We start from the raw sequence: 9,008 nt of genomic DNA, 5'->3' as shown, positions 1-9,008 counted from the left end.
CTCTGCTGTCCTGCATCTCCAGATCCTTCCTGCACAGGCTGACTCATCCCTCTCTGTGCTCAGCCGACACATTCAGATGCAAAGTGACTCCTTATGCCAATTACATTCCAACTCTTTTCCCTAAGCAGGTTTTCCTCCATTACAGCTCCTCTCCTCCAAGCCTCAGGGTTTTAAAGGAGACTTTTCAGGTGGATTTTAGGGCCCCATCCTGCTCCCCCAGGGAACCAGGAGAAGTTGCTAGGCAGCAGTTCTCCCTGGCTGGCTCTGCAATGCTTTATGCAGTGATTTACGAGGCCCAGGAGAAGCAAGCAGCACTGAAATACATCAGTTTCTCATTTCTTCATTATTAAAACCCACCTTTATATGCAAATGCTGCAGAAGACATCAAGGCCACGAGCTCGATGAGTGCTCGGGCAGGAAAACGGCATTGAGAAAGGACGAAGGGAGAGCCAGGGAGAGCAAGAAGGGCTGTCCAGGATGGGGAAGAGCAGCCAGGGAAACTCAGCACAGGAAACAGCAGCAAAAATGATGATGGAGGGCAGTAATCCCAAGGCACGCCCCTGAATCCCAGCCAAAAACCTTAAATTCCCAATTTAATCCGCCCCTCCTTCTAGCACAAAGGCTGCTCACGCCAGGAGCTGCCCAGGGAGGTTGGGGATGCATCCATGGGGATGCAGCCCCCACAGTCTGGAGATGGATGGAGTCCTGCCTGAGCCACGGGAGGCCATCCCACACCAGGGTGCTCCAATCCGTGCCAACAGGGCCTGGGAAGTCAGGAGCTGGCAAGAGTTCACGTGCCACAGGGAGAGGTAGTGAAGGTCCCCTCGCTTCAGTATGTGGCAGAGGCCATCAAGGCATCGGGAAGTGATTACATGCCAGGTGGGGGAGGAAGAAGGGGGAATGATTTTACCTTAGGAAAGAAATAATAACGGGAAGAAGCTCTCTTACAGCTTGGCACAACAGGAATTCATTATGGGATTGCCAGAGGGGCAAATTTGGGCTCCAGGAGTGTGATTTCAGCTTGGAACTGGGGACTTAGTACAGAGGCATGGGTGAGATCCAAGCTCCTCACATCTCCTGCACCCATGGAAGATTGGGGACATAGCTCCCATGGGAACCACTTGCCAGCAGGGATTTCTGCATCACCTGGGCAAGCACTAAGGGACCCTTGGTGAGATGCAGAGCCCCGTGCCATGTCCTGTTTAATTCACCCAGGAAAGTTGCACCTCTCCTGCAACTCCGAGGTGGCTCAGAGGAGCCTGGCATCAGCTCTCACTGCTGTGCCAGCCAAAAAATCGGCCCCACAAGGACAGGGAGGGCTCAGAGGGCTCTTCCCGGCAAAAACCCTTTGATAGGGGACGCTACCAGCAGAGCCATGGGGCTGCTCCACACAGCTTGTGTCACCAACGCCATCAAGTGACTGCAGCAGGGAAAGGGAGAGCAGCAGAAAGGCTGGAGTGAGGGAGAGCAGTGGGAAAGCTGGAATCTGTCCCCTGTGCCACCCAGGAGCTCAGCACCGGTCCCTTGCCTGCTCCCCATCCTGCCTTGGCTGCTCTGGGATGCGTGCTCAGTCCCCGTTCAGGCCACGGGGCCTGGATTCTCAGGATGGCACCTGGCAGGTGCCAAAAAAATTACCCAGCATGCCAAAAAAATTACCAACAGCTTAACGCTGCACAGGGTACTCCTAGACACACCCAGCCCTCAGTGTGTCCCCTCACTGCCACCATTGCGTGTCCTGTCTCCCGCACACAGCAGGCAGGGGCCATCCCACAGACCTGGCCAGGTGCCTCCCGACCTTACACTGCATCTGGCATTCCAGGAAAAAGGGAAACCACTGAGGGTTAATACCACCTTCAGCCCTCAAAATACACCTGTAATCCCATCAACTAGGTAGCACCTCAGGGCTGGGGACAGACACTGTCCCTTGGCCAGCTGCACTCTGGACCTGGCACACCGGGCTGCTACTGGATCGATCTTTTTTTCCCCCCTTCCTTTGTAAGCATCCTTTCCATGACAATCCACTGCTCTTCCTGGCCACGGAGGGGAGGGAGACACGGAAGTGTGATCATCCCTCGGCCAAATCCTGTGCCCGACTGACGGGGAAGGCGCTGATGCTGCTGCAACGTCCCCGTGACGCGCAGGGAGCGCAGGGCTGCGAGCCGGAGCACAGGCTCCAGCCCCCCACAGGCTAACTCCCGAGAGGCTGGGGCTGGATTTTATGGGATGGGAAAAGGTGTTTATGTGCCTGAAAAACGGGGGTGGTGCCTGAAGCACTGCTTGGAGCTTCCTGGGTGTCCATCTGTGTCTCTAAGCACTGATGTGCCCTCAAAGAATCTGTCTGAGCGCATGGAGTAAAGACGGGGCAGAGTAATGCTCCTCTGAGGTGTATTTTCATTAATTGAAAAGGAAAATAGAGCAAAACTGTGAACACACAGCCTGGCTTCTGGCAGGACCCGACTCCCAGGAGTGGGTTGGGGTCCCAGCTGTACCACACCACAGGGTCTATGGCATCCACAGCCGACAACAGGGTAGGGAGAGTCAAAACAGGAGCTGGGATAAAACCCGACATAGCTCCACCCAGCCCTGCTGCCTGAAGGGCAGAAATCAGGGGCAGCTCAGCTGTTTCTGCCCCCCAGGACAGGAAGACTGCCGTGTCAAGCCGAGCCCTGGTGTCACACCTTGCATCAGACGCATTTTTGAGCAGCTGAATCACTGCCCCGCCCTGCCGTAACCCCTGACGGGCCACAAGCGGGTTCCCTTGGAGATCTCGCCTCCCGGTCCGAGCTAGACCTGGGGCACATCCCCACTGCTCAGAGGACGTCTGGTTTTCTGCAGCTGGGTAAAATATTCCTTCCACGTCGTCTGTCTCAATCAACACTGACATCCAGTGGCTCTCCGGGATGACGACAGCCGGAGCGCCCTGTGGAGATGTACAGGTGGACAGAGCCAGCCAAGGATGCCTGTTGCACCACAGCCTCCTGTCAGCATTCCTGGGCAATCTCCACAGGGAAACAAACTTCCCCCTGTTTGCAAATCCAAGACTGGAGAAGCCTTGCACTTCCCAAACTTTCAGGGCTCTCGAGTACAGCCACCCTGAGGACTTCTCCCTGGTTTTCAGGGGCAGCAAGGCTCAGAGAGCTGCATGAGGGACCCCTGACTTCACCAACCCGACTCACATCACTGCAGGTCATGACTGAGACATGTAGGAGCCCCCCAGCTACTTTCTCCCAAAGCACAAGGCTCAAACCTGGCAAGGATACTGGGATCAACCCCCAAAATATCTCTAGGATGAGGAGGAAATGGGGTTTGAAAGAGCACCCATAGCATGATCCTGTCTGGAAGAGCCATGGATCCACCATGGCAGACCTGTAAGATACTCTCAGCAAAAGCTACAGGAACTGTTCACCCATCTCCAGCCTCCTCTTACCTCAAACTGCAAGCAGAATATCCCATTTAATGGAAAACCAGGAAAACTGCCACTGCAGGCCCCCAAAAGGTAACAACATGGGCCCCCCACTGCCACAGCAGTGACAAGGATTGCTGGCCCCAAGGATACCCTGAGGCCTCAGATATGGGAATTGGGGAAAGGCTGGGAAGCAACTTCTCCTGCCAGAGCCCAGTGGAAGCAGCCAGGTCCCCCTTCCCAAGGTGACATAGTGCCAGGCTGGGACATGACTGACAGCCCTGGCAGAGACAGACTTTGGGAACTGTCAGTCGCAACCCTGGCAAGTGTCTTAGACCACCAGTCTGGCCCCAGAGTTGGGTATCACAGACCTGGATTCCTGTCCTAAGCCCCTTCCTAGAGCTGTTAATCACATATTTCTGACACAGGGGTTAGTTAACCCCCACCTTGCTGGGCTCACAGCTGGGGAGAGGATCCCTGGGCTGAGCCAGAGAGGGGGTGTTGGCCCAGACACCCCTCAGGTGGGCTAAACCTACCAGGCAGTCTGCTTCTTGCTTGGGGTGCATCCAGATCCAAGGAGACACACAGGGCCCCCAGAAGCAGCACAGCCCTTCTCCATCCACCCCTGTCCTGCCCTGCCCCAGCCAGTGTGGTGGATTCCAGCCAGGTCTCAGCGTTTTGACCCTTACCAGGGGGATCAGCCCCCCTCACCCTGCCAAGGTCACTCCTCCTTCCCAAAGAGTGTGTCCATGGATGAGTTATCCCACTTGGCTGCTGAGGACAGCAACAGCCCACCACCCCCAGCATCATGCCCCCGTCCATCCCTGTCCTCTGCCTGCACAGAGATGGACACAGTCACTACTAATGTCTGTACAATTTTTGGGAGGGATTGGATGTTCCGGGACTCACCATCCAGCTGGGAAAAAGCAAGGCTGGGAAGCAGCAGCTTGCAAAGTGTGGGCTTGTGCCTGCACAAATATTATGACAGGGATCTCTCTTCAGTGAGCGGCTTTGTGCTGGGATCGTGCACAGCCTTGGGAAGTGACACACACACACACCCCTCACACCCACCCCTGCGAAGCTAAAAAGGTGCAGGAGCAACTGGAGAGTAGCCACTGCTTTTCTTACCTTTCCTGGGAGAGAGGAGGAGGAGGAGAAGGAAGAAGGGGATGGGGGGTTGGAGCAACTTCACCCACTCTTCCAGCCCTTCTGCGGCTGGGCTGGGGAGGGCAGGAGGGGCAGGAGGAATCCTGAACGCCACAGGCACGGCTGCGGAGCGCTGTCTCTGGAAGACAGAGAGAGAGGGAGATGAGAGAGGGAAAGGGAGGGAGGGAGAGGAGCAAGCGCCGGGGCTTGGGGTGGGGGAGCGCTGCACCACCAGCCACCTCGGCAACCGGTGGCTTCACCCCCCGGACCCTCCCCACCGGGCAGCGGGGCTGGGGGAAACCGGGGAGTCCGGGGGGTCCCGGGGGGGCGAGGAAGGGTCTTACCGAACCGGCTGCAGCAACATGTGCCCCGGCGGGGAGGCTCTGCCCGGAGCCGGGAGGGTGTCTGGCACCCCTGGGATGGGGGGCTTCTGGATCCCCAGGGTGGGTCTCTCGCCCCCCACCCCTGACTCAAAGTGTCCGGTGATGTCTGGGTGACCATCACCATCACCATCATCATCACCCAGTGGAGCCATTTGTTTTGTCAGGGAGGTAACCATGACAATCCCCTCGAACACCCTGGCGGTTACCCCTCCCCTCGCTCCCCTCCTGAGCCCGGGGGCTGCAGGGGAGGAACGGGCGAGGGGCGAAGCCCATCCGGGCGGAGGAGATGCCCCCGAGCTAGGCAGGCTGGTGGAAAAAAGAGGCTGCAAACTCCCCTTACCCATCCCCACGATTTGTCTCCCCGGGATTTTCCGCAGCAGCTGCCGGGAGAGGAAGAACCCACCGCATTCACCTTTGTCATCCCCTTTCTCTTTCAAAGGAAGGAAAGCACCCTAAAGTCCCCTAAAATCAGGATGCATCACCGCTCACTGGCCTCCTCTGCAGCCCTAGGATGGATCTCTCTTCCAGCCTTGCTGTTGCCCCCATTCCCATCCCAGCTCCTGCACCCTCTCCTCTCCAGGAACACTCGAGCCCCTCAGCCACAGCCCCCACCCATGGGGACTAGAAGGACCCTCCCCACAGGAGCAATGCTGTCGCTGAGGGATGACCCTGGTCAGATACAGTCCCTGCCCTGAGCAACTTAAACCCAGGAAAAACAGCTTGTAGAAAGGGGAAACTGAGGCAGCTGGGGGGACACAGACTTGGACATTGTCCCAAAGCAGAGCTGGACACTGAGCCTGGGTCAGAGCACACCGAGGGTAAAGCTCCTCTTTGTCCCCCTGGCCTCCAAGGACACATCCACGCTGCAGATTGGGATGACCAGACATGTGGCACTCCTAGTGACCCATCTTGCTCCCTAAGAACAATGTGTTTTAGAGGAAATGGCAAAAAACTCCACAAACAAATGCCTGTTCAAGAATTTTTTCCTAAGCCCAGCTCCCAGGGCTGACTTCAGCCCTGAACCTCCAGAATTTATGGTTCTTGCCAGACAAATAAGTCAGCCATGGAAAAACCCAGGTCCTGTGTTCCTAGTGCCTGTAAATGTTTGTTTACCACAGCTTGTGGCTTCTGGGAAGAAAATAACATATGCCAGGAGAAATCCTCAGATTTAAACCAACAAATGTGGTAGCAGCAGGGTATTTGTTTAGAAGATAAAGCAGCATCTGACATGGTGGATGAGGCAAGTGTGAGACCTCAGGAAGACACACATGGAGTTGTTTTGGGGGGAATTAATATTTTGTGCTGATGCTGGAGCTGCATCACCACAGTGATCAAAAGTGCTGTCCAGAACAGCTCACAGGGGCCTGCAGCTGGTGTTTGCTCCTCCTCATCTTCTCCAGGACACCCCACCATCGATGAGGGCCAGCCCCTCCCAGGGAGCAGCATGGGGGAATGGGATGTGTATAAATGAGGCAAAACTGGGGAGGGGACAAGCTAGAAGTAGCATTTGAGGTCACCTAAGCACCATCTCAAAGCTTGTGGCTTTACCCACCTGGGGCCAGGCAACAGCAACACCTCTAACCACCACAGAGGAATATTTCCAGTCCTGGTTCATGCCTGGTGGATTCTGGGACTGGCCAAGCACAGGACAGGCTTTCCAGGCTCATTACCCAGCTCACTCAAGTGTTCAAGTGTGGTGCTCTTGTGCTGGGAGATTCAGATGGGCTCAAAACTGAAAAAAAAACCAAAAAAAAAAACCCAGAAAAGAAGCAATACTAAACAAAATCTCCTGCTGGATGGACAGCAACGAGCACTTCCCATGATCTCCATGTGTGCTCTGTATGTAAATGCTATTTTCCTCAGCCTGGAATGCTCTGAATAAATAAATAATCACCCTGTTGGGAGACTGTGATGGATAAAAAGTGATGACACAGGGCTGGACAGGGACTGCCTCCTCCTTCTCCTCCTCTTTTTCCTCCTTTTCTTCTCCCGCTTCCTCCTCCTTGCAGCAGGTTTGTGTGTGGGCAACACTCTGACCTGTTTGGGGTGTAAGGACTAGAGGTAATTTCAATGACATTCATTCCACCATCCAACCTCCACCATTGTGAGCTCTCTTATTCCAGCACAGCCAGAGTCTGCTGGTTTAAATAAATAAGTATTTCTTTAAACTAGTTTGAATATTTATCTCATGTTTAAATGAATAAATATGTAATTATATGACAGCAGAGTCTCCAGCAAAATCAAAGACCCTGCATGGAACCCACAGGAAACCCACAGCTCCAGGAACCCATCCCTGCTCTGAGAGGAGATGAGAGACTGAGGAGAAAAGTCCTTCCTCATGGACAGAACAGAGAAACACCCACCACAGTCACACCTCACTGACAGGCTGCACAGCCCTGAAAATACCAAGGAATCATTGCAGGCAAGGTCAAGGAGCAGCAAGGAGGCGTTGGAAGCCAGTGTTGCCTGATAAGAAGCCAGTTGTCTTCTCAGTACCTGTTTCCCCTCTCTAAAATGGGACTAACCCAAATTAAATGTGTTCATGGGAGGTGTGTCTGCAAGAAAACATTAAACTGGAAGCATGAGCCTGTCAGCCTCTGGGATTTCCCACATTCATCTTTATTTTTACCCTAATTAACTAATTAACATCTCAGATTTGCCTTTGGCTGCCTGCTCTGTTCTCTCGCGTTCAGCATCCTCCTGTTGCCATGGAAAAAAATGCCATGATGTCACCTCCACAAACAAAGCTTCCAGACCCTAAAGTTCACGTGTGGGGCTTGGGAGGGATTCCCACAGATTGAGGGACATGGTGCTACCACCTCCAAGCAGGAAACTGAATTAGATGGACAAGTATCAGATGGTAATTTGATAATGATGGGGTTTAGTTTTAAGGAAAAAACCAACCACAGTTGGTGTGAAGAGAGCAACAGTGAAGGGTCCAGCCCTGCCTGGGATAAAATTTCTCAGCACAGAAAGAAATAACAGCTCAGTTGAAAGTTTTAGGCTGTGGGAACAAATGAAGTGTCTCCATTAAAGGGGAAGGGGAATACTGAGTCAGGGAAATAATCCTTGGTTTGGGAACTTGTGGCTGATGCCTGCAGTTTTGGCCATTTTACTGGTTCTGCTGTATGGAATAAAAACACAAATTCAGACTGTCCTTGAGAGCTGCTCTGTCAAACATGGCTCAAGGAAGGGAATAGCAGCCCAGCGAGGAAATCCCACAGGCTCTTCCCACACTTCTTTCATTTCTACTTTCCCTTTTACTCCTCTTTATTCCAGGACCTTTAAAGAACAGGTTTGATACCAGGTCTAAGCTGGCTCCTGCCTTACAGCAGGAGACAGGACGGAAATTACTCTTGCAGCTCCTGTCACTTCTAGACCTCCATGACTCATTCTTCTGCCTTGTTTTCACCTTCACCCCTGTTCCAGAGACAGAGCTGTGGTTCCCTCACAAATGTCACAGTGTCTGCATGATTTTCCCCCAGCCTTGGCTCCCAAAGGGACTTCATTCCATGGGAAACAGAAGCTGCAGTCTCACACCAGATGGCACGGCAGGGCCTGATCCCCAGCCCCAAACTAGAGAGGGGAACAGCCCCAGCCCCACCCCACACGGAGGGCCTGACCCCCAGGGATGGCCACGCCACACAGGGACTGAGCCCCACATCATGTGAGACACAGGCTGACCCCAGATCACACCGGGGTCCTGATCTCGGCCCCACAGCATTCAGCTCACAGCCCCAGAGCACACACAGGGCTCACAGCCCCACAGAGCACACAGAGCTTACAACCCCACCCCACACAGAGCTCACAGCCCCACAGAGCTCACAGCCTCACTCCACACAAGACTCACAGCCACACACCCCACACAGAGCTCACAGCCCCACAGAGCACACAGAGCTTACAACCCCACCCCACACAGGGCTCACAGCCTCACCCCACTCCGTGTCCACATCTCCCCGCCTCAGACACCCGATGTCGCCCCTCACCCCCGCCCCTCTCCCCGCCGCCCCCGGAACGCGCTGTCCCCGGAACGCCCGTGCGCGGCCGCGGTTCGCGGGTCCGGGCGGTGCCGGGGC

Source organism: Pyrgilauda ruficollis, unplaced genomic scaffold (assembly GCF_017590135.1).
Source record: "Pyrgilauda ruficollis isolate IOZ18807 unplaced genomic scaffold, ASM1759013v1 scaffold165, whole genome shotgun sequence".
Taxonomy (NCBI): domain Eukaryota; kingdom Metazoa; phylum Chordata; class Aves; order Passeriformes; family Passeridae; genus Pyrgilauda; species Pyrgilauda ruficollis.
The sequence above is the reverse complement of the archived record's forward strand: the minus strand, read 5'-3'. Positions refer to the sequence as shown.